General features: G+C 41.4%; 1 protein-coding gene across 1 annotated transcript in view; it reads right to left on the reverse strand.

Annotated features, from left to right (window-relative positions):
- Window positions 1-12,766, reverse strand: part of CUNH1orf159 (chromosome unknown C1orf159 homolog) — a 35,197-nt gene extending 22,431 nt beyond the window's left edge. Inside the window, exons 1-2 of the mRNA XM_025198148.1 lie at window positions 12,573-12,766; window positions 7,518-7,564 (exon numbers count right to left, since the gene is read on the reverse strand). The gene's annotated coding sequence lies outside the window, so the exon portion shown is untranslated. The remainder of the gene's footprint in view (window positions 1-7,517; window positions 7,565-12,572) is intronic.
- Window positions 12,767-25,167: the final 12,401 nt, after the last annotated feature.

The following is a 25,167-nucleotide window of genomic DNA, read 5'->3' on the forward strand; positions in this document are numbered from 1 at the left end:
CGACGCGTCCCAGGAGGCTGTGCGCGGCGGGCGGCCATTTTGAGCGTTGCTAGGAGACGCAGACGCCCCAGGAGGAGGAGGAGGGGGGAAGCAGGTGAGCTGATGGCTGGAGGATGGATAAAAATGGGAGGATGGAGGATATTGGGAGGGGGGGGGGGATGGAGCTGGGTCTCTCCCCCACATCCTGTCCATTGCAACATGGGTGTATGGGCAGGGAGGGGCTTTGAAAGGGGCGAGGGGGCAGTTGCATCAGCATGACGAGGGTCCCCAGTTCCAGGAGGAGGGGGGAAGCAGGTGAGCTGATGGCTGGAGGATGGATAAAAATGGGAGGATGGAGGATATTGGGAGGGGGGGGGGGATGGAGCTGGGTCTCTCCCCCACATCCTGTCCATTGCAACATGGGTGTATGGGCAGGGAGGGGCTTTGAAAGGGGCGAGGGGGCAGTTGCATCAGCATGACGAGGGTCCCCAGTTCCCAGTGCAGGGGCAGGGCAGAAGGGAGCGCTGCCCTCGCCCAGCTGGGCTCCGGCGATGCGTCTTGTGCGAAAATACAAGGCATCGCACATGCAACGGGACTCTGGCGCGGGAGGGGCAATGGCAGCACCTTCTCTGTGCACCCGCCGGGCTACGCTCGCTCGGAAAATCATCGTTCAAACCACTACGAGACCTAGAAGTAGGGAGTGAAGCCTACGCAGGCGCGGTGTCGCAGATGGGCTCTCTCTGGGCCATGATACGCATTAATTTTGCTGAAGCTCATAACCCCGGGGTTGTTACATTAACCCCTGCACGCTGCTCTTCACCCCTGCATGCTAGCACGTTTCAGTGGTGTAAGAAAAAAACCTTGCCTACTCAAAAAAAAACTTGCCTGCCTTAAGTGGCTTAAAGCACGTGCTATGTGGCTCAAAGTTACACCACTCCAGGGCAGGATTCTCTCTTGATCCACATTACCCAGCTCCTGTTGCATTGAGGTGGGATCCCTCCCCGCAGATGTGCCGCCCAAGTTCAGTGGTGTGAGAAAAAAACCTTGCCTGCCTAAAAAAAAAACCCTTGCCTACTCAAAAAAAACCTTGCCTGCCTTAAGTGGCTTAAAGCACGTGCTATGTGGCTCAAAGTTACGCCACTCCAGGGCAGGATTCTCTCTTGATCTGCATTACCCAGCTCCTGTTGCATTGAGGTGGGATCCCTCCCCGCAGATGTGCCGCCCAAGTTGGAGGTGTGACTGCGAGCTCACACTCAGCCAATCGATATTTGTAATGTAACGTATAGCATGACCCTCAGACTGATGCCAACGTCTTAAACGTGATACCTGTCATCACCAAACCATCGCGCCGCGCAGGAAACCAGCAAGGAGAGGGGCGATCCTATTAGGTGCACAATACCGTAGACAGCATTTCATTTTGTTCCAGCGAGTGAGCAAAGGCTGTTATACTTTCTGGGCCTACCTTTCCTCCCTCATCTGACAACTGCAAAGGGCATGGTGACACCATGTTCATTTATCAGGAGCACAAAAACAGCAGTTACCTGCAGATGGGCAATATCACAGCAAGGGAACAAAAAGTTGTCAAAGGAGACTAACTGGTCCAGGAGACAGCCCAAAATCTAGGTTATGGGAGACTAGAGAGGCATTGTCCATGGGGTAATTAACAAAATCCCAGTTTGACAAACCATTCTTTAAACTTGCAAGTCCAGAGTACATATATTTAAAAGAAAATCCTTGGAACATTGCTTTCCTCTGGATGTTTATATGGGCCTTTCTAATAAAGGGAGAAATAATTGATAATAAGTAAGAATAGTGAAACTTGCTTTACAAAAAGCATTTCCAAATATGCATGGATTTCCAGTAATATTTTCCTGGCTGGGCAAATAGGAAGATAACTGGAAAGCCTAAGAAAATTTGAACAGTAAGCTGCTGGTTTACATTTTAAAAATATACACCTTTTGAAGTTTCTAGATTAGTAGCTTTGGAAAGCAGCCTGGTATCGAAGCTGCAGTGCCCAAAAGCTAAAGCAAAAATCTTGCAGGAAGACTCCTTCTAAGTGCACTCCCTGAGAACAAGGAAGAAGACGCTTAGCACAAAAAGATGCTGGGGAACCTCCAGAGAGCACTCCTCGTGTTTCACCCACACTGTACAAACCTGTGGTACCAGTCAGACTAGCTTGCCCAAGAGACATAAGGAAGGAAAGAAAAGAAATAAAAAAGATGTTCCTTGAATTTCTGCTGTCAGCTCTTTACTTCTGTTTGACACTTAGTGATAAATATGTCACAGCTTCTCATAAACAGATGCACAAAGTAAACACTGAAAAATAGCAAGAATTTCTTTGCTAACTTCTGTTGTAGAATATCCTGAGGCATTACTTGTAGTTAAAGCACATACCTCTTCAAACTGTCTGTATCTCTAGAAATGGACTCTGAGGTTCTCTAAAATATTGAGGAGAGGGCGTACTGTAATGACCCTGAATTTTAACTTCGAGGGATTGTCTTGTTGGTGTCATACATTTTTCCCCCTTTAACCAAGACAGCAGCCTCTCCACTTTCTATTCTGTCCATCACTATAAACTCACAGCGGACATAGGTGCTAAAATATATATTTCCTCTCCTGCTTTGCATTGTTTACCGTGGTTTGCACTAACGTTCGGTGAATATATCACTTTGAGCTTGTTCCGAAGCTTCATAAGCTCTTTGTGACTTTACCATCCCCTCCCATCAAAATTTCACAAATGAAGCTCTTGCTTGAATATATATAATGAAAAAAGAGTCCAGTCACATCACAGTTCCAGATCCAGCGTATGCAAGAGCCAGTCCTTCAAATCCGTTGAATAGTTTAGTTTTTACAATACCCAAACTTATTGCATTTTTCAATAACTGGCGGCTTTGTAAAACTCTCAGTGTCATTTCTATGTAACATGTGCCCGTGCTGAGCAAGATATGCTACTTTCAAGTTTGTAGATGGAAAATTGGGTGCTTTTTGAATCAGGAATCAGCAAAACATTTCAATAATTTACAAGGTAGAAGGAAATTCTATGCACTGACAACCATAGCCAGTTCTTTAAATTGTTCTGTTTGCATAATTCAGAGTCCAGCACTGCTGTGAAATAGAATTGCTGGAAAAGAATCCCAAATGTTGGCAATGTAAATGAATACACTAACTACCCATCTTGGCTGCTAGAATTCCCAAAGTCATTACTACTGCACCACTTGAAAAATCAGAGGACGGTCCTTCCAAACTAGGTTTCTGTCCATGGACACACATTTCTCAGCATGGAAGAGATAGCTGGCTTTGAGCAGATAAATGAGGCATGCAGTCCAGCCAGATTTCTGCAGTAATCTTTCCAAGTGAGGATGGTAGAAGGTCTCATCCTGTGTGTGCACTATACAAGCTAATAGACATGCTGAGACAATTAACTAAATATGGGTGCATGATTTATAGAAGCTGTTTTTGCGATAGAGCCAATGCTGATTTTTTTTAAAGGATTATGTAGCAGTATTGAAGTGTTTCCCCTGCTCCTGCTTGTTTAGTTCTCCGTATGAAATATGTCCAGGCAGCTCGCTGAGATGGTGTGGGGGGGATCATTAGAACAGATAAAAGAACATCCGATAGAAGTATGCTTGACAGGAGAGTTGTCCAAGAATGTTACATGTTCTGGAGTAGACATAAGGGAGAATTGTAAATTGCCTTTAAATGAAAGGAAGTAGCAGCTGGGAGATAAGACCCACAATAATAAAGATGTTTATCAGGCCACCAGAAAGGGAGCTATGGCTTTTCTGGACCATATTATCTGAAATTTATCCATGGTATTTTATCACTAGGAGCCCACAGGGGGAGAGTTTGTGTTGCTAGCATGGAAAGGGCTTTTTCTGCCACTTGTGGGCATGAAAGATTAATGTCAGTCTAGTCACTTCTCTAGTATTTAAATAGATGTTCAGTTCTGGCCTCTTATTCATCTCTTTCTGCACAATACAGTTTCCTGTCATTTATGACTTCCTGATTTGGTGCACCAAGCTGTTAGCTGAGGCCGTTACTCACATTGCCTCTGAAAGTGAAAGGCATAGCAAAGCAGGTCTTGGGTATAGCCAAGCAGTACCAGGAGTGCTGAGAGGAAGGTCTCCAACATAAAGAAGGGACAGTTATACACAGGCTTATATGAGGGGCTGGCAAAACACCACCATGCCCATAGGGAGACCTAATTGTGCCTTGCTCACATATGGTTGTGCATGCAATAACTTTTCAGTCCAAATGTTACAGAATGCTGCAATTACCTTTACAGAAAAGTATATATGAAGGCATGCTGTAATGCTGCTAAAGACAAACTGACACACAACCTGATTCCTTTTATCCAAGGCAAGAAAAAAAAATCCAGCTTGCTTTATGACTGAAGAGAGGCTGTGATCCTGAAGATTTATTTGATGTATTTTTGGAGGATGGCAATGAGACTGAGGGTTATTGTAGAAAGCTAGAGGTATCTGAGCATAGTCCATGCCTTATTCATTATCTTGACCAATGGCAGAGCTCCAGTGAGTCTCACCACTTCTAAGGCAAAAGATTTGGGATATTAAATCAGATTATGAGAGATGCACAACTTCTAGTCATGCTGGCATTATATATTCTCCTGGTAGGTAATTTGAAGGGGGTGCAGCAATGTTCCAGTTGACAAACTGCTGATCGAATCCCCCTCCCCAGGCTCCTGCCATCCTGTGCTGGCAGTGCAATGCTTGACAAAAAGATGCAGCTGTACCATGCAACTTATAGGACCTGAAAAAGTGTCAACCCTTATAAACACCCTCACACTACCAAATCAGCCAAGATGAGTCTCAATCTCTGGTATTTTTACTTTCTAGATTGTGTCAATTAAGTGAATGGATTAGCAGGCAAACAAATAATCAGATATTCAAAGCCATTCTCTTAAACTTATTATTTCTCATTGACCATGTAAGGATGCCTATTTTAGATCAAACAGAGCTAAAAGATAAGCTTCAGGCTTGACTCTGTTCTGTTCTCCCTCTCTCGCATCCATTTTCCACTGTTGTAGTTCCACTAACTCCAGAGGATTACACTGATACATGGCAGGGTGGGGGGTGGAAAAAATCAGGGCCTCAGTGTTTAATAGCAATTCTTACAGAGTTATTTTAAGAGTCTGCAGTAGGATACATCAAACAGTACATGCCAGATAGCAAATGATACTTTGTGTTTTGCAAATGAATTTGCTTATCCTGTTACCTTCCTACAAGATTACTTTCATGACATGTAGTTGGGCACCCATGCAGAAAGTTATCACACTGGAGTAGAATTGACCTACATAACCGAAGTACAAATACTAGTGGTTGTAATCTTTGTGTCTTGTCGAGAGAATCTGTCTCTGGTTGCTATAATTTTGTAGTCCACTATAATGGTAGCAAAGTTTCTGTACGACAACCAGGGAAACGCACATATACCTTGCTTATACAGAAACACCCTTGGGCAAACTAAATTACATATTGTATTTGCTAGAAATGGTTTGATTCTTACTGGCAAGATTATACAAAATTAGGCAGTTGTATTTTGAATTTCCTGTGTAAACTGCAACAATTGAGAAGTAGGTGGGAGATTACTTTATATCTATTGCATAAGATAGAGGAATCACAAAAAACTTCCTAAGGCAAGTACTTCTCCATCAAGACAAAGGCATTAATGTGCTATACTAGAAATTTGAATTAAAATGTGCATGTTTATCAATTCACCTTGACTGTTTCTGTAGAGAGGAGCTGCTCACCTGTGGAGTGCCTGCCAGATAGATTTCAACCAACAAGCTCTTTCAAGTGGGTGATTCTACTTTAGAGCCTATAAGAATATTTCTAGACCACTTTTTATGGAACATCTGGGTAGCTTTGTTCCACTATTTCTTTTAATTATACTATAAGTACCAAAAGGTCTTTTACAAGCAGGATTTTATTAATGTAATTTGGTTTTACAAAGATATCATTTGCCTTCCCAAATGGCTTTTAAGTTGCAACTCATTTATGTAGCTAACTTTTTCATAACTGCAGGTCCAAAATAGTTGCCTAGAAAGAAGTGTGGAAGCAACAATGAAGAAATACTGCAGTTTCACAGTGTATCTTGAAGATTTAGATCAAGAGAAAAATAAAAAAGGAACAGAGATCCAGAGCATACAGGAAGCATTTCAGAAGTTCAGAAGAAGACGCCAGGTAAGATGATCTGTATCTAATTTAGAGTGGGGAACTGAGTTTAGTAATCCATGTGATACAGCTTATATGACAAGCCATACAACAAAAATGCTACTATGACAGGAGAGTGGTTTCAGGCATTAGTATCAAATATGCTAATAGCAGGACTCGGGTACTTTCCTCCCTCTACAAGATGAGATTTCATGGTATTTTTTTCCTGCATATTCGTTAATTTTAAGACTATAGCAGTCTTAAGGAGATGTTTCCATTCCAAGTTATTTTTGGGTCCTCCTTTTAAACAGCTACTATCAGTACAATATCAGATATATAGCAATGGAAATTTGGGGATTGGTCCCACAAATGTACATAAAGGATTGCACATGAACACACATAATAAAAATTAATGAATGATGTGGGAGACTCTTAATCCCGTATTAATAAGATGCTGCTATGTAACTGAGGGAATCCTGGTTACCTAACAAGAGTAAGGTCAAAGCAGAAAGCATGTCACTATGTGTTTTTAATTATCAGCAGACATCTCAAAATCTGCCCATCACATTCTCGACTCCCATCCCTTTTTTGGGCATATTTGCAAGTAAGGAGGCTGTTCTGTAGAGGTGTAAAAACTTATTAATGCTCAATGTAAAACTATGTCTCTAGCACTTAACCTTACACATAGCATCTGCTTGAATTTGGACAGGACTGCAAGAACATTATGCATGTGGGTCAAGTCCTCTGTGTGTTGCTAGATTTGTGAAAGGTTTTCAGAGGCCATAGCTCTACTTGTAATCAACTACATTTTCTGTAAAGTACATTGCCACTTGAATGTTATCACTGCTAGTCTTCCACGGCACTCTCTCTTTTATTGTATCTCATTGACATCAAGAGAATGTCAGGACAAACCCAGCATATTGTATTGCACAATAGGTTTGTTCTACAGGATTTTTTTTAACTGCTATTTTGTGTACTTAGGAGGTACCTTCAGGACCAGAATGGTCCCTGGTGACACTTGGCTATCTTGTCACTTCATACTGTTCATGGTTTTTTAAATGTGACACTTCTGTTTTGGGATTTTTGAGTGAGAACCTATTTGCCATCAATTTGAGACTCTTTAGCTATGATAGCTGAATGACTGTATTACTAGTGAAAAGCAAGAGTCAACTGTGCAGTTGAATTTACTTTTTTTTTTTCCCCAGTGGTAGACAATTGGCAGACAGAGTGCACCTGAATAGTGATGCATAAAATTAAAAGTCTTTTAGATTCCACTTGACAACAAGGTTTTAAGCAAAAATCTGTCTTATGAATAATTGTATAGACAACACTGCCTGATACCCTACAGAGGGTTTGCTTGGTACATACAGTTATTTGGAGCAAATGACGATATTGGGATGTAGCTTGAAGACAGTCTGTAAAATAAGATAAAAAAAATCATGCAAATTAATCCTGTATTCACATTGGTTTGGGATGATCCATTATTGCATCAAAATACACCTCCTTATTGGCAATAAACTTTTAGCTTTGAATATTATTCATTTTTTTCATTTATGATCCTAGTTTGAAGTGTTGACATGCATTATAAATACTCCTACAGGAAAAAAAAAAAAAAAAAAAAAAAGCTTATTTTTCATACAGCTATGAAGGATAGAGTGCAGTGGACTTGCCAGGGATATACTAGCTTGGTCATTCAGTTCTGAAGTCTTGCTGACAACAGATAGAGACATGTATAATATAGTTCTTACAGACATTTGGAAATGCTTACAAGCAAGAGCTTACTAATAATTTTAGTTCAGCAATAAGGAATAGGTACATTTCTTCAGGAAGGACTAGTAAATCTGTCAAAGGTTGGGAAAAAAAAAATTGTAAAAACACAGAAGTTACATATTATAGTTAAACTTTAGGGTTCATCTGGCATGCAAACTCCCAGGCATAACAGAGCAATATACTTCTTAATGTTAAATATTAAAGTCTCTTCTTGCCTGGAGAAATATTGAATAAGAATATACAGCCTCAAGAATAGTCTGTAAGTGGGTACAATTTTGAATAGATTGATACTAAAATAAGAAGTCCTACAGGCTCCTTGTTTTTAAGCAAAAATAGAAGAAAAAAAAATTATTGCATTAGTTGTTCCACCATCAGCTGTATTTCAACTCCTCTTAATTTGAGAGACCAGAACAGTATAGCCAGGAAATTAATTCTTTTCCATCTTGCCTTTTAATACCTAATCTCTTTTTAAATACTGTAACTTTTATTCAGCCAACTGTATTGTGATAATAGTAGCTTTCCTCCTTATAGACTTCTGAACTGTAATACAGATCAAAAGCTTTGTATGCAATCATATGGGTTGGGTTTTTTTTTTTTGCACACAGTTCATTTGTTAATGTGCACAGTGGTCAAAAATGTAAAACTGCAGGAAATGTAATTAAACTTGATGAATAGTATTCATATCTCATGCATTTTATGATGTAGTCATCATCACAGAGGTATAATTATATACATTACAGTTAAAAGGACTTCAGCATTTCCTAGTTCTCCGGGTTTTGTCAAACATGACCTATGTTCCATTTGGGAAGCATGGAGAAAAAAAGAGGCGTAAATAGATGCATTAGACCAGTGGTTTTCAACCTTTTTTGTACCAGGACCCATTTGTAAACATTGATGGCCAGTCTTGACCCAGTGCCCCTCACTCCTGACACACTGGCCCCAACCCCAGGCCCATTCCCCACAGTGTGTGGGACAGGGAGTGGGTGTGTGGAGCATAGGCAGCCCCAAGTAGCTCTTTGCAGGCTGGAAGTCTGATAACCTGCAATGGAAAAGCCATGGATCCCCACCTTTTTCTCCTCTAAAGGAGAATCCATTTTAAGAGTTTGTTGGCAACCCTTTCATATATTCTTGTGACCCATATTTGCAACCCATGGGTTGAGAAACGCTGCATTGGACTCTCAAAGCTCTTGCTGCAAGTACAAAGGTGAAATACAAGAACACGTTTAAGGAAATATTCTAGGAGAATCATTAAAACTTTTTTAATACCTTTAGCAATATATAGGTTCTATTATTACATTGAGCAATATATTGTCTCTTATTTAAGTTTTATTAAAAAAAAATAAATTGCATTTTGTTTGAGTAGTGTTATATTTATCTTGTGCGATGAGCGCAAGAACTAAATAGCAATGGAGGCACACTTGGATCATCTAAGGATGTAAAGGACCCCCCTAGGTATAGTATGTGCTGGTGTTCATTGTGTATCTTATAAAAAATTGAAAGTGTGCAGTATCTGGTTTTGCAAGGTAAATAGCAGGGTGTCCTATGAATAGGGACCTACCTAACTCGCAGCAAGAGAAAGCCATTTTCATGACTTGGTCACAGCCCAAAGAGCCGATTTTGCAGTCATTTTGTGACAGCCTCACCTATCAGTACTGATTGGCAGAGAGGCCTGGGGTGGGGAGGAGGAATGAGGGCACAGCCAACATTTTGACTTCTGGCTGTCCTTTGTGCAGCCTTGCCCCTTGGCACTGATTGACAGAGAGGCATGACGGGGCAGTTGCCATTTGGCAGCTTCCCTTTGTGCTGCCCTGCCTGCTGGCGCCTTCCCAGGCAGGCTGCAAGTCTTGGCATGGTAACAAGAACCTCTGCCTCCCATTGGGGAGCCAGCATTTTATTTTTATTAAGTTTGTTTTGGGTTTTTGGGCTGATTTCCTGGGAAACCGCAACCAATGCCTTTTTTTTGCAGCGATCACAAAGATTGCCATTTTTCGTGGTTTCCGCCAAAATCGTGAAACCGTGATTTAAATAGGCCCTTATTTATGAAGTTGCGGGTAGGAATGACTCCGTGATATCCTTGGGGAAATCCAGAAATAACTCTTACGGAGGTTGAACAACAAAGTATCAAAATTCTTTTGATCACTAGGGTTAATTTTGCTCTCATATCTGATTAATTTGACAAAGTACCACTGTACTGAACAGTACTTCTTGGAAGAAACAGGACAGTTTTAACTAGATTTGCTATTAATTAAGCATACATCTAAGCTAATGACAGAAGAGCCTATAGAGAACCATTTATAGGAAGCTAGAGAGATTAGACTAATTTCATGGTCCTTCCAAAAAGGCCTAACTGGATTTAGAAGTCCTGACATGCAAGAAAGTATCCCTCAGGCAGTGTCACTCTTCTGCTCCAAGATCCTTTCTTTCAGCAGCCTGAAACAGTGGGAGCTTGATCTTTGCAGAAGCAAAGCATTGCATTTAGTTGCACCTTCAGGTGGTCTGAGCACCTTTCTACAGCTTGAGCCATGAGTCCCCTGCCTCCTGCTCAATATTTTCCACTACACAACACTAAGGATTGTAGCTCTGCTTTCATTTTTTAAAAAAAAACTGTCCAGCTACATAAAACTTACATGAACTTATATTTTCTTACTCCCAACCTAAGAGATAGTAAGCTCTCATTTGTAAAAGCAGCACACGCATAACATGTAATTACTGTTGATTGGCTACACAATTGTTCCCGTATTGTAGAAATTCTGTCTTTTGCTTTTTAGTACTCTGGACGCAAGGAGAGTTAAGGTCACAGACTTCTGCATGCTGTAGAGGCTGTCTTTCTATTAGAGGTATGCTATATAGTTAGGTATCAACTGAAGTGTTCTCGTTTTCAAGCGAGAGAGAGAGAGAGAGAGAGAATCATAGGTTCCTGACAGGTGAACATTGTGTTTTGCTTCTGTGCACGTGTATCCATACATCTCCTACTATGCTACACCATAAGAGCTCAGCTTCAGCTCAAACAAGTGTTTTGTCCCCAATACAGCTGAGAAACAATCAGAACAGCACACCTCAAAGTGCTTTTAGGAAAGGAAAAAAAAGCAAGTTTCCTTTAAGGACTTCTCTGATCTGAACTCCGGTAAACCACTGCCTCTTTGCCCTACCTGTCTACATTTACCAGGATTCATCATCCTTTTCTTTTTCAGAGTCTCCTTCACATTTCACGCTCCCCTTACAGACCACTTAATGCCGTAAGTCACAGAAAACTCAGCTTGGAATGTGAATACTTACGGATTTCCCTGAGTGAGCAAAAAGAGCACTAGAAGTGTCTGGGAGAAACTGTCTTGAACAGCCCTTGGATCTATAAAAAGGACCTTGGGAACAAAACAAAAAGTCAAGGAGCACAAAAAAAGAAAGTCCTTTAAGCCCTTCGCAGAGCTCATGAGATTGATTGTTTCTGATGAAAAAAAACAACACTGCAAAAGGAAGTAACAGGAAAACAAAGATCTGCGCAACAGGATTTCCTGCCAAGGGGCTTCTAGCAGCTACTGAAGCTGGGTAATTTAATAGCTCTCCTCTGTATGGGTTTATTAAGCATGAGGTTTCTGCCATTTATCATGCTGCCCTTGGGGTTTACTTTTTCCTTTCCTGAGCAAACAGTTGATAATCTGTAAATGCCTCTCTCCTACCCAGAACATTCACAGTTTAATTCAAATGGTACGTGCAAGCTGCATACAGAATAAAGAGCATGCCATCCTTTTACAAAAATGGACATTCCCCCACAATAATCACGAGGACAGATACAGAGTGCCAATATTAATATTCATGGTTGTGCCATGAATTCACACCAGTAAAGCTGAAGACTCTTTCAGCCCCCCTTGCCGTAGAAAACAGAATGGGCTTTTTAGTAACCTGGTATTTCCAAGTGGAATTCAACTTAAAACCATTGTGCTGAATAGTGAAGAGTCTTCTGCTACCTCCAGTATTTGCATTTATATTCAAAAGTGGTTTAGCTTAAGATGACCCATTCATGAAAATTTAAATCCATAGTATCCCTCATTAACTTAAGAATAGTAAAAGCCAAAAAAGAATGGCTGTAAGTCTGTGCCATCCTACAAAAGGTTTTGCTTTATATGATACTTAGCGTACACTTTCAGAAACAGAACTGAGTCTGTCTGCCATGAGGGGACTGAGGAACAAGAGAAATAACTGAAAGGTGGAAACTCTAGAGAGACAGAAGAATTTGGTGTGGTTTCTAAAGATGTAATGAAAAGAGCAGAAGAAAATTTCAGTGGTAAAAATATTCTTACAGGAAAATAATCATTTGGATGGTGGAAAGGCAGATTAAGAAAAAAAAAAACAAAACTTCTCCCATAAATTGTATTATAGACAGTCAGCCTGCATTTGCTGTGTAGTAAGAACACAGACTTTTAATTTCCCTTTTCAGTTGTCTTGCTATCATACATGCCTAGAGTGTAATATTTTCCCATCCTCTCTCATAAGTAATTTGAAACATCCTTAAATTGTTGTTAGATATCAGGTGTCCACTGAACCCAAAGCTTCCCTCCTAGTCTGTAGTTCCCATAAATTGACCTTGACGTACACTTTCAGAAAGTGTTGAGAGATTACTGAGAGACTACTGAAAATGAAGCAGCAGGATGTACTTACATTTTCTTCCCATCTGAACGTACATTAGAAACAAGACATAGTTGAGAGAAAATCCTAGAAGGAAATAAGATGATCCCAGATACCTATAGTTAAGACATCGTAGAAGCATGATGGACTGATGGGTAAACTGCAAGGTTTTGCAAGTGCCTAGGAAACCTGAGAATGTAGCAGAATCCTGCTACTATTTTGGATGTTTTCCAGTATTAATAAAGCTATCATAGATTCCTAAGCTTACATAATCCCCCTCTTGTCAGCCAGAATCCATTTGTAGCTCAACTTCTTGAACTTTAAAGCCTTCTAAAAACCATATGCAACAAAGCAGCACAGAACTAAACTTCTGTTTTTTTCAGTTCCTCTTATTGCTCCCTACACTGATCCTATTCCTTCATTGACCCTTACATACAAGAAAATCCCTCACCCCCACAGAGCTTCCTATATATTCTCATTTGCTAACCAATTAACACCCTTTTAGTGGGTGCACCTGCAATAGCTTGAACATCAGCTCGGCTGCTCCAGAATGTTTAACCCTTTCCTTACATTGCATTACACAAAAGAGAGGGCTGTTTCATTTCCTCCCCGCCTCCACCCTTACATTTCTTTTTTATGTTACAGCTAGCGAATCAGGCTCCATGTGCTTTTAATAGACACTGTTCTTATGTTGGATCATACCTGAATTTTTCTGGGTCCAGTTGCAACATGCTGTGCACCCACAAGACAGTATTTCAACACTCCCTGAATTGCGGGAAGATGACGTTCTGGGACTTTCTCCAAATACGCAAACATCTAACTAAAGACTTAAGTCCAAACATGCTAACAAAAGTATTAACAATGTAAACACAGAGATTCATTTTTCTCATTTATAAAGCATGGGCTCTCATAGTAATATCTGTGTTTATTTACAATTTAACAACACGGTTAATGCAAGTGCTTCAATTTATAGACACTTCCTTAATAACCAGGATATATTCAGTCACCCAGGAAAAACAGGAACAAAAACTCTCACCCCTAACTTAGGCAAAAGCATATGTCAGTATTTTCAGAAGTGACTTCAGTTTTCTGGCTGTCCTGGAGCATGCTCTGTGTTTTAACTCTACAGAGTCATTCTTGAACCAGCCAAGTTAGTGAGAGGTAGCTTTGCCTGAAGGACTGAGCATGGGACTACTAGCTAGAAACTCCTGGTCTCTAATCCTGCCTCTGAAAAACTCTTTGTGCCTTATTTCCTCTATGTGCACCAGGGGGATAATAGTTCTGCACGCCTTACTGTGGCTTTGTAAAGACTAATTGGTTAATGAGCACAAATGCTATACAGTACAAGGCAAGAAATGAACAAAGACAGCGGGAATTATTCTTGCCACCATTCATCCTTGTGGAATCCATATTACATAACTATTATCACCAGGAACTTGGGCCATGCTTAGTCATAAACAAATTGATATATTTTTGGAGAGTGTCTCTGACTAAAGAAGCTCTGATTAAAGGTACTTCATATAAATGATAATCTTCCAACCCAAACCCTGTTCCTGTGATCACTCTGATTATAGGCTATCACTTTTTTCTACCTTTCATGTCTCTCTTATTTATTCACAATGTGGTTTCTACAGGGCCAGGACCTCTTCTGCCTGTGTGTCTTAAGAGTGCCTAATACTTTTGGGTGGTACAATAAAATGAATTGCACAATACCGTACTCTGTTTTTGCCACTAATAATACTAGTGCTACTAAGGCCACTGGTAATGGAGGAGGTACTGTCATTTAAAAGAAAGCTGTGGAGATAACTTATTCTCTTTATGGACCCTTTATCTCACCTTTCTGCAAACCACTGTTGTTTTGTTCTGATCAGGTGTCACAATCTTATTTTTATGACATGACAGTCTCTTCCCAGCAGAATTTTATCACCGAATCAGCACTGTGATCTCAGTACAGATGAAACACCAAAAAGAAGAATATTTGCCAGGGGTGGGGGGCCTGTGCATTGCTTATATTGGTTCAGTAAGATGTTAATTGTTAGCAAGAAATGTAGCCATAAACCCTGGGTTTGTTGCATTCTGTTTTATTGTCAAAATCTCAATGATAGAAATTGGCAGCTCTGCAAAAAATGGAAAAAAAAGTCTTCCTTTTCTTTTTAACAGCCATAGCACCCACCTTCCTTTGCTTCCTCAGAGAGCCTGCCCTACAACTATTTAAATATACACATAACGTTTCATAAATGAGTTGAACCTACTGTTCTGTGGACAAGTGCATGGGTTAGTGCTTTAGCCTAATGCCTAAACTGCATACCTGGCACTCCAGTAAGGAAGGATGGTCCAGAGGTAAAGGTGCTAAGTCTAGAACCTGGGGAATGCAGGTTGAATATCATACTGTCACCCGTTTCTTCCATGATGGTGAGCAGGTCACCTGTTCTTGCTCTCTGGGAACGTGGTGAAAGTGTGCTTGTTGTGGATTACTTGTAATCTGCTATTCTTTTGACACCAGCATTATGTTGGTACAAATGAACCTGGAATTCTGAATGGTAAACTCAGCATTATCCAGATGCAGTTCAGCAAACCCTGTAGGATATCAAGGACAGAGTACAGAAAAAGCTTCCAAACTTCATACAAATTTGAGGTCTCATTTATGATCATACTTGAATGTCTTCCAGAATTTAAACAGAGGGATGAGTTCTGCTCCCTTCTCTCTCCTATATAGCACTTGGCAGCCCAAAACTGCCCCTCGTCACAAATTGCTCCCCTGCTCTGTGCTTCTGTGGTGTGCAGAACAATTCACAGTCAGTTTTATGGAGATTTCTCTGAATTAGAGGAGTCCATTTAACCATCCAGCATCTGCGGGTGCAAAGACTGCTTAAAACCTCCTTTTGCCCTACTTCTCACTGGCTATGCTTTCTGTGACACAAGTTCTTGAAGCACAGCAGAACTCAGTCAAAGTATTTAACAAAACAGATCTCCCTAAAGTCACTGCAGGTGGATCAGCCTGAATTTTGCTAACAGAGCTACAACTCCTTGCCCTAAACGAACACAAATTGGGGCCTTTCTTTACCTCAGATCCTTGAGAGAGATTCTACGTAGTACTAAAGTGGGAAAGAAGGTAGCTCATCTGAGAAAGAACCAGTTGACATCAAAACTATAAACAATGGAGCCACGTTCACCAGGGATGCCTTCCATATGAAATGGGATTCTGGGACACATTTCTATCTCAAGTGTGGGCAATTATAAAGCCTACGAATGGCTTTGTATTGAGTCTTAGAGATATGCAGAGCATTAGAAATATATTTTATTCTGTTTCTTCCTCTTCTCCACTTGTCCTCTTCAGTAGCAAATCCACTGAGACCTTCCTGGATTTTTTTTCAGTTTCTCTCCTACCATGATTTCTGTGTTGATCAAAGATCTTATGTAACATAGAGATCTGTCCCCTGCTGACACCTGCCACATCTAATATTTATTTTCTGAGAAGAGACTATGTTAAACTTAACTTAAGCTACTCACAGATCTGGGAACGTATGAAGTATCTTAGCTGGGGATATGAAAAAAAATGAACCTCATGAGACCATGGGAAGTTTGAAGATCTTTAAAAGAAATCATTTGTTTATTGCAGACATCATGGACCATTAGCAAAAGTGGCAAGAAAGATTACAGAAAACCTGATTGTTTATTGAGTGTTGTGTGCTCTGCATTGGATAAGCATCTAAGAAGGTGCTTGGGGAAAACAGATAAACATATAGTTAGTTTAACTGTTATTGCTAAATGCACTGCTATGACACCTATTATTTGTGCTGAATAGTGAAAATAAGCTTTAGAGATTCATCAGATTTCTTTTCCATCAATAGAGCTAGATTCTGAATTGTGCTGTCTTCAGAGAGAACTACTTACTTGAATGCACATTAAATTCAGGTGTTGGCCATCCAGAAAAACATTGCTCTGGTAGTTATGTACCAGGTAGGACAAGACCCAGACAAAGTGATCGGTCTCACAGTGTGAGCTATTGGGGGTCCTGATTCCTGGCAGAAGTGAAAGTCAGTAGCCCTACTCAAAGGTTCCCCAGGCCTAGGAATTTCACAGTAGGGCACGATAGCAGGAGCCTGTACTTTAATGAATCTCAGATGGTTATAGTAGGAATCTGATGCGACTACAGAGCTGCTGGGTCTACTTTGAAAATCTTTGAAAATTCCTGGTGGTTGGGAGAGGTCCTGGACAATTGGAACAGGGCAAATATAGTGCCCATTTTTAAGAAAGAGAAGACGGAGGATCCAGGGAACTGCAGAGCAGTCAGCTTCACCTCAATTACTGGAAAAAACATGGACCAGGTCCTCAAGGAATCTTTTTTTAAGCAAGCACTCGGAGGAGAAGAAGGTGATTAGGAACAGTCAGCATGAATTCACCAAGGGCAAGTCATGACTGACCAACCTGATTGCCTTCTATGATGAGATGACTGGCTCTGTGGATATGGGGAGAGCAGTGGATGTGAAATACCTTGACTTTAGCAAAGCTTTTGATATGGTCCCCCACAACATTCATGCACGCAAGCTAAGGAAGTATTGGGTTGCATGAATGGACTTTAAGGTGGACAGAAACCTGGCTGGATTGTCAGGCTCAAAGGGTAGTAATCAATGGCTCAATGTCTGGTTGGCATCTGGTATCAAATGGAGTGCCCCAGCGGTCAGTCCTGGGTCTGGTTTTGTTCAACATTTTAGTCAACAACCTGGAAGGTGAAATGGAGAGCACCCACAGCAAGTTCACAAATAACACCAAGCTGGGGGGAGTAGTAGATATGCTGGAGGGTAGGGCTAGGATTCAGAGAGGTGTAGACACATTGGAGGATTGGACCATGTGAAAGAAGAGACCCCAGAAATGGAGGGAAACCCAGGGGTGACCCTTCCCTTTTACTTACCCCAGGCAGGAGAAGGAACACTGCCAGGGAACAGAGCACCATGCTACACTTCCAGAGCCAGTGCTCGGTCTGTATTGGCGGAGGTGGAGCCTGGAGCTGTACTTCCTGCCCTGGAGAGGGGCAGCTGGAGAGAGATGGCAGTGCTGGGAAATACAAGACACAGGAGGATTCTCAGGTCAACACCAGCTGGCTGATACTGGTGGGTGAAGGGCGTGCAGCTAGAGGTATGGGTGGTCGGAGAACCACCCATGATGTCTACAATCTCCCATGTGAAAAAGTAGGTACCTGAGTACCTGGGAGGTGCAGCATGGGACCCTGCTGAGGAATGGGCAACTTGAACCAACCGGTGTGACTGCCATCTTTGGATTGATTTATTTTTCTTTTTTGCTTTTTTTGTGGGGGATTGTTTAACTAAATTGATAAAGGGGAATTACCCCCCTGTCTCCCTGAAGAGGGAAAAGAATAAGTTGATTTTGCCCCTTTTCCTGTTGAGGATTCCTGAATGAATTTGATAAGAAGGGAGAAGCTGCAGGAGGGGGAATCAACCAAAGAAGAGGTTTTGGACTTAAGTGAACTCACCTGTCTGAGTCTGCTAATGAGGCTTGATACAGGGCGGCACCCTGAATGGGAAAAGGGACTTCACCTGCTGTATCTTGCTCACCTGATGTGTGAATGGTGTAAAGAGCCTAAAGGGGCCTTATGCTGTATTTGTCACAAGGGGGTTATCCTCCAAAAGAAGGAGTCAGTCAACAACAAGGAAGTGGTAAGAGTGAGGTGTAGGGGAGAAGGAGCCCCACAAAGAAATTCCTGCAACAGGCCTGACTTATCACCCAGTGGAACCAGCTCCCTAATTAAAGTAAGATCAAAGCTGAGGCAGGAGAACAAATAACACCAGAGTGAGGCTGGGGGATAGCATCGACCCTTCCATATCCTTACATCATTCACTGGGAAGACACCAGGCCAGAGGGGGCCTAGGCCTTAAAACACCTACCCTGACAGACCAGAAGAGCAAAGTCCTGTACTTGGAACAATCCCATGGACTGGTACAAGCTGGGGACCAACTGCCTAAGCAGCAGCTCTGCAGAAAAGGACCTGGGGTTACAGTGGATAGTAAGCTGAATAGGAGCCAAGTGTGCCCATGTTGCAAAGTAGGCTGATGGTATACTGTACTGCATTAGTAGGAGCATTTCCAAGAGATCAAGGGAAGTGGTTCTTCCCCTGTTCAGCATGGGTAAGGCCACATTTGGAGTACTGTGTCCAGTTTTGGCCCCCCCCCCACCCGCCCCACTGCAGAAAGGATGTAGGCAAATTGGAGAGAGTTTAGTAGAGGGGAACAAAAATGATTAGAGGGCTAGGGCACATGATTTCTGGGGCACCTGAGAGGGTGAGGAAACTGGGCTTAGCTAGTGTGGAGAAGAGGAGATTAAGACGGAGATTTACTAACAACCTTCAACTATCTGAAGCGTGGTTCTAAAGCGGATCGAATGAGCCTTTTCTCAGTGGTGGCAGATGACAGAACAAGGAGCAATGGTCTCAAGTTGCAGCAAGGCAAGTTTAGGTTAGATATTAGGAAAAATTCTCTCACTGGGAGGGTAGTAAAGTACTGGTACAGGCTACCCAGAGAGGTTGTAGAATCTCGATTGTTGGAGGTTTTTGAGACTGGCTAGACAAATCCTTGGCTGGGATAATCTAGCTGGGGATGGTCCTGCTTTGAGCAGGAGGTTGGACTAGATGTGACCTTCTGAGGTCCTTTCCAACCCTAATTTTCTAAGATTCTATGATCTCTGAGATAGCTAGTTCATTTAGACTTTAAGGCATGCATATATGTATATGGAATGTATAAAAAATGATTACTGAATTGATGAATTCTTTTATGAATTCAGAATCAGCTGTCTGCTGCTTCATTTTCAGCATCGAGGACTATCTGGTAACTTGCTGGATATGAAATATGATGTATTGCTGCAAAATTTCTATACACAAACCAGAAATGTTTTTCTATGAGTGGCAATTATATTTCAATTTCAGAAGAACACATGGTACTGTTGCAGCAGCAAGTGACAGGGATTGATGTTTTGAACTCTTAGCATCAGAAGCTTTATCAGATGAGTTGTCGAATGCCCCAACTTTCTTTGAATTCAGTGGTGCCCTGGGAGAGAATTTAGCACCTCAAAGAATTAGGCCTTAAGGGAGTCAGAGTAAATATTCAATGCACTGAGGAGATTAGACCGCATGGTGCCTGTCTTTCTGGAGAAGTCTATAGTCCTTGTGCATCCATTGCAAGAAGATTTCATTTTCTAAAGCATGGAAGGAAAGATGGAATTTACATTAGGCATGTAAACTTATGTTGGTAAGAGCCTGTAAATTGAGATCTCAAAAAGTTTCCACACGGTATACAAACAGATCAGTCCTCCCTTTCCTTAGTTAAGTGTACATGGCATTGTTACAGTCATTTATTCCCTGAGGGCCTAATGCTACTCCTCTCTCACAATGAATACAGAAGGGCCTAAGTGCAAAAAGATTCTTTAAAATACTGCGGTGCCCAGGACAGATGGAAAAAGGTAGTCCACTCCATAGATCCTGGTTTGAGGCATTTTTCCCCATTGTACAAGCAAGGGGAGTTGTCAACGTGTAGAATAGATGGATGTAGCCAGTCGGTTCCCAGCTATCTGAATTAATAGCTACTACCAGCCCACAATACAGGCATAGGTCAGTAGCTGGTGTATGACTGCCCCAAGCTGTCGGAGGTGAAGATTTTGTCCTGCCCAGATCCCAAAGAGCTTTCACAAGGCCCAAATAACTCACCTGCAATTCCTTGCCTGGAGTCACACTGGGATACTTTCATTTTATGGTCAAACAAGGTTCTTTGGGTAAATCTGATATCTTTTATTAGATCAACTCAAATAACTGGAAAAATTCTTCTTATGGTGGCACCCAGAAGCTGCTTTCTTGACTCTTCCAGGTGCTATAAAAAGCAGAAGAAAATACGGTCTCTGCTACACAAAACTTTTAATCTGAGGCATACAAAGATATACAAAGGATGTGATAGTGGGATACAATAAAAATAAGAACAAGGAGGGTTTGGTTTTTTGTTTTGTTTTTTAAGAACAATAGATGTGCACATGTGGAGAAAATATACAAGATGCGTCACTCTTATCCAATTGTCTCATCAGTCGTCAGCCTATTTTGCACAGTGAGTAAAGTCCAAGATCCAGATCCTCAGCTGGTGTATATCGGTGAGGCTCCATAGACTACAGTAGAGTTACACGGATTTACATGGGCTGAGGGTTTGGCCCCTAAAGTCCTATTTTTCACTCTCTGGTATCACCGTCACTAAACTCCACATCATGAAAACACCCCATGCTTTTCTATGAAGCCACCCTAGAGTACCCTCTAACCTGACATTAGTCATTGAGAAATGCATAGGCTTCATGGGAGCAATAACCCCAAAGTGTTTTGTTATCCTAATCTACCAAAACAGGACAATAAATACGTATCTGAAAGGTAGGAGAAATTTATTAAAAGGGTGTCACTTGTGATTGCTCTTCCCCCTTTGGCTCATTAACTGAACTGATGATTCTTGCCAGCACTCCAAGACAGACACTGTTTCTCTAAAGGAGATCCGTATGTCAAAAAGCATTTGTGGGTAGAACCAGACCCTACGATGAAGTTATAAATTAAGCTTTTATGAAGGCACAAAAAGCATCCTGATGTCCTTTTTATAGCTTCATATAAGGGTAATGGCGATAAATTATTTGACATGCTGCAAGGGCATTTTACCCTTGTGCCAACCCTGATTGCTTTTTACTTTGCCGCATCTCACTGGGGTTGAGTTTATACCAAAATGTTTCTTTACACATTTATAAACTCAGATTATGGTATGATTTGCTTAGTTTCCCAAATAAATTCATTAAAATTAAAGCCAAACATCTCTCAAACACAGATATCTCACCGATATTTTCTTCTCGTGTCCTTCCTTACCAGCATCACACCTAATTTTAGTGATGTTGCTGAAATGCAGCTTTAACAGGTGAATGATTAACCGTATATTATGATAACACAAATGAATATCAAATTGGAGGCATAATTGCAGGAACCAAAGCTATGAATTCTTTTGAGTTATGTACTGGCCATAAAACTAAAGCGTCACGGATGAAATAACACTGAGCACCACTGTGCATAGAAGATCAACTCTCAGTATTTCAGAGCTCAAGGAGTGCAAAACACACACGCACGTATATATATTTGTATAGTGGGCATAAAAATGACAGCAAGAACTGTATTCTCTAAATGTCTCCATTCCATCCATCATTTCTATTCAGGGCAAGTAGGAGGCAGGGAAGGGGCAATCTCTCTTTGATATGTCTGGGGATCTGGGAAAATCAAACAAGAAGCACCTCCCTGCTTCAAGTTTTAGGAAACTGCTGTTTTTGAACAGGCTAGAGCCAAGCCGCTGGGATGAGATAAGGGAAAAAGAAAATGCATAGCCTGTGTAGTGATAGCTAAGAGCATTATGTCCACTCAGTGCAAAAGTAGTGTCAGTAAGGGAAACTGTGCTGACTTGTGGTGATTATTACTGCATCTATATAACAGGTGCAGGTTGCAGAGAGTATGTCAGGGGGGAATCACAAGCATTCCTCTCATCTGAGGTTTCTATGGAAGTACCAGCCTCTGTCCCATCCTTGCTTTCTGACGTGCCAGCAGCCAAATAATATCTGCTTCCTTCTTAAAGCACGGAGAAAAGGGCTGCTTGTGCCCTTTTGCCTTCCAAGTTGCCCTTACAAAGAGGCCATAATCTGTTCCTGTGGTTTTTAGATACACTCTGAGCCATTTCCTAGCATCTGTTTTTCTAAGCTTCATAATAAAAAGGTTAAGGATGGTAATTCCCTGCTACTGGAATCAGAAAGTAGGATTCTGTATAAGTAGGCACCATAAATACCTGTGCAGTCAGTAGGAGCCGAGTCACTCTGTGTCTTTTAATGGGCACCCAGCACCTTTCAGGACTGTGCTCCAAAAAATTAGAGGCAGGAAATACCTATTACTGGTAGGTCATCTTGTCCAGGTGTGTGTGCTAGTTCAAGATATATCCTACAGTAGAGTCTCATATGCTTCATTGAATCTAGTAGCAAAATGAGTCAGACATTGAAGCTTCTGCCTCTTTTTCTGAGAGAGAATTCTTCAGGCAAATAGAGCTCGTAGTAAGAAAATGCTATCTGATCTCTAAGCTAGCGCTCCTTTTCTCAGCTTTAATCTCTTGCTCTTACGTATGCCACCTCTGATCACCCACTACAATATCAGGAGCTTATTTCAAACCCATCTCCAAGCCAAGAAACTTTTTGTATGGCTTGGTCGCTTTCTTGGAAAAGATGCTTTGCTTTTGCAGACAGGAGCTCTAAATCAATCCATGTCAAGGGCAGGGTTGAAATAGCCTGGCACCTGGTTGCCTGATTTTTGGTGGCTTCTCTGTGCTACTTTTGGGTCTTGTAGAATGACCTTAAAGGGAAACGAAGTTGTTCTTAATGGCCAAAAATCTTTCCCTGCTGCCCACTCTGATTAATTCAGCAGGGCACTGGGGAACCCCGTGGGTGGCAGCAGAAGAAACCTAAACTGACTCATTTCCTCCTCCTGCACAGATAAGGCTTTAGTTTCCCCCTTCTCTCTCCTGTTCTTCACCTGTAGCAAGGTGGAAGGTTTTTAACAGAGTGCTTTGTGGATGTAGTGGATTACAGGGGTTGGAGTAAATGTTCTTCTGGGCCCTCTTGGAAAATTGGTTGCCTACAAATGCTAGGGACTAGATTTGGTAGCCCAGGAAACCCCTTCTGGTGCTGTGTGCTTATGTTCCTCATCAGGCTACTGAGATAGGAGTAAAACCACCCCAGGGCAAGAATAGTTTCCAAAGCCCCAATAGCTTCCTGTGACGTTTCTTGGCAGGATCAACAAGAAGTAGATTTCTCAGCTGCATCCCTCCACCATGCTGGTCCTTTCCCCATCCCAAACCACAGCCTAGCACAATCAGAGCATTAATGGACTGTTTACCCCCCTTCATTCCTTCTCCAAATGATGCCTGGGGAGCAAAAGATTACACTAGTTGTACTGTCACGGGAACAGCTATGACTGTAGTAAAGAGAACAGGGAAATTTGGTGCTCTTTGTGGTCCGAGGGACAAATAAAAAGACCTGTGATCTATGTAGATTTGGGCTCTAATGAAGGAGATTCAGAAACAACTCAATTTTCCAGGAGGCTGCAAGAATTGCTGCTGCATGAAGGATGCAAAAGCAGAAGACATCCACAAACAATGTGTTGGGTGTAATCTGAAACAATAATACTATAACTGTATGATAAGCAAACTCTTTGGGGTTGTGCAGACTTAAAACAGATAGAGCAAACGCAGCCCTGAGAGTATCAAAACTTTCTGCCCAGACGCTTCAACCAGATGACTCATTCTGCAGGGGTAGGCTGGAATGGTTAGCAGTGCTGGAGAGACCCCTCGTGGTAGACCTCTCATTTACAGACCAACGTGCTAAAAATTGTGGCATCATTTTCCTATATTTTGCAGAATGAAGACAGACACAGATAGCTTATGATTCTTTTGGTTGCTTGTGTTTCCAGACATATCCCAGATAATCTTCATCATTAAAAAAAAAAAAATAAAAATCCGTGAGTCAGAGTCTCCTCTCAGACCAGTGTAAATCAAGAAGAACTCCACCCAAGTCCGTGGAGTTACAGCTGTGTATAACCAGTAAGAAAATCGAGCTCTTTGATTTTTGGATGATTGGCTACACAGTCCATTATGAATCTGTGTTACTTTGCATCATATTGTAGTGCAAAACTGTTGTGAAATGACACGGTGCGAGTTATTAGACATCAAAAAGAAAATCAATCTTTTGATTAGGTGTCTCCTGATGACATTTATAGCAGATCAAGAATTAATTCAGCAAAAGTGAGTATTTGAAATGTTAATTGCCTTGGTCGGTGAATAATTCTGCATATGTGCACTACAGATATAAAATAACTGAGGTTGTTTTATTTTTCCTTACAGATGGTCTCCTTCATCTACAATGCAATTTCAGTAAGGAAATTTATTTCTGATTGAGAGCGAGAGTCATAAATAGAAACCTATTATCTGCAGTGATGATAGGAGAAGGGCCTTCTGTTAAAATGATCAAGAATGAGGAGAGAAAAGGCCTAATGTTGCAATTAACTTCAGTTTGCGACCTGTCAAAAGCCTCCTACTTCATGAGAAATTCTCCACTGTGTAAAGGGAGGATGGGTGGAGGAGATACTATTTGAAAATCTAATTCAAAGCACATGCTGCCCTCAGATAACACAGCAAGAGGTAATCTGGTTCTACAGGTAAATATCCTTTCAAGAGATTCAGAACTGAGCCATGATTAAGCTAAACAGAGCATATAATTTCATGAATTATCCACATTTCCACTCATGATTCAGTAGCGAGGCTGCTTTATCTAATTCCACAACCAGAGGTAAATAAATGCCTGTGAACTTCTCTCATACAGATCCTTCGTTGTTTCAGTTATTTATTTTTAAAAGAAATTTAGTGCTCAAGAATGGTGCTAGGACTGACAGCTCTGAAGACCTCTAGTTATTCACAAAGCGCTTGCTACATGGTCAGTGGAGCATATGTTCCCCCTCCTATGCACCGGTTTGCTTTTGTGCCTCAGTCTGTGTCGCTGTTGTGGACACCTGTCCACTAGGAAC

The sequence above is a fragment of the Alligator sinensis genome, unplaced genomic scaffold, assembly GCF_000455745.1.
Source record: "Alligator sinensis unplaced genomic scaffold, ASM45574v1 scaffold569_1, whole genome shotgun sequence".
NCBI lineage: Eukaryota > Metazoa > Chordata > Crocodylia > Alligatoridae > Alligator > Alligator sinensis.